Source organism: Buceros rhinoceros, unplaced genomic scaffold (genome assembly GCF_000710305.1).
Source record: "Buceros rhinoceros silvestris isolate BGI_N320 unplaced genomic scaffold, ASM71030v1 scaffold4647, whole genome shotgun sequence".
Lineage (NCBI taxonomy): Eukaryota > Metazoa > Chordata > Aves > Bucerotiformes > Bucerotidae > Buceros > Buceros rhinoceros.
This window is the reverse complement of record NW_010421427.1, coordinates 65405-66564: the sequence shown is the minus strand read 5'-3', so window position 1 is coordinate 66564 and position 1160 is coordinate 65405.

Below are 1160 nucleotides of genomic sequence, written 5' to 3'. Positions count from 1 at the left end.
AAGTGAATTGCTTATCAGTCAATGTGCACATGTTGCCTGTGGCACCCCAAGGTTTGGCAGACCGAGGGCCAGCTGGGGGGATTTGTGTTTGCAATAGCAGGCATCACCTGACAAGAAAGGCAGATCCAGATCCTGCCTGTGGCTGCAAAATGTTCAAGTCAGCCTCATGGTTGGGATGATTTTGACCAATGATATTTTGTTAGTGCAAGTGATTAACAGCCTCAGTGCCATGAAAACTGACCAGGCATTATTTCTTTTGTAGGAATGACATTGGAAAAATGGGAATTTTCAGATCACATCAGATAAATGGCCTAACCTCTTGCTGGACAAGAGCCATTACCAGCTGCCATAGACAAAGATGGTAGTATTGCTAAGAATGAATGGATTACTGCCCTGATAAACTGCTGTACATAGCAGTCAGTATGCAACTGTTAGTCTTTATTTTTCCACGGACAAATAGATGTTTGAATAGTCTCAACTTCTGTATAAATAAACAGGCTTTAAGAAATAAAAAGTAAAAAGTGGCTGTCTCTCCTAATAGTAACGAATTTCACACACTGATTTTGCACTGCAAAAATAGTCAGGTTAAAGTTCACACTGAAAAAATAGCAGCAGATCCTTGATTTTAATACAGGTCCCATCGTGAATGGGCACAACAAATGTCTTGCTGCTCTGTGTTTGCTTGTCATCTTCCTGCTGTTTTCTCATGTGGTTCTTTACTCTCACTGTAACATAATAGAACTTTTGCTGTAAATTGTCTTATGCAGCCAAAATTCTGGGTTGGTTATCACATGCTTCAGGAAAGAATTAACTTCTTGCCACTGTGCACACAATTGCTTGGTTCTCTCATCAAACGCCCCACCCCGCACAGCATGGATACTGCTGATGACAGGAGGTTGTGACACATTCACAGGCCTCTGGGAGCAGAGAACAGGCCAGTTCTGAGCAGATGCCCAATTTGATTGCAGTATCATGAATGCTAATTACTCTAATAAGCGTTCCTGGGATTCAGAGATCAGGAGGAAAAAGATCACAAACACTATTAAGGTGTCAGAGGTGTTGAAGGAAAATTGGAAGTATTAAGTGCCAATTTCTGTTTTCTGAGATTCAAGCTGACATCACTAGAGAGCTGCTCGCAGTCATCTGTGGGCAGATCCTGA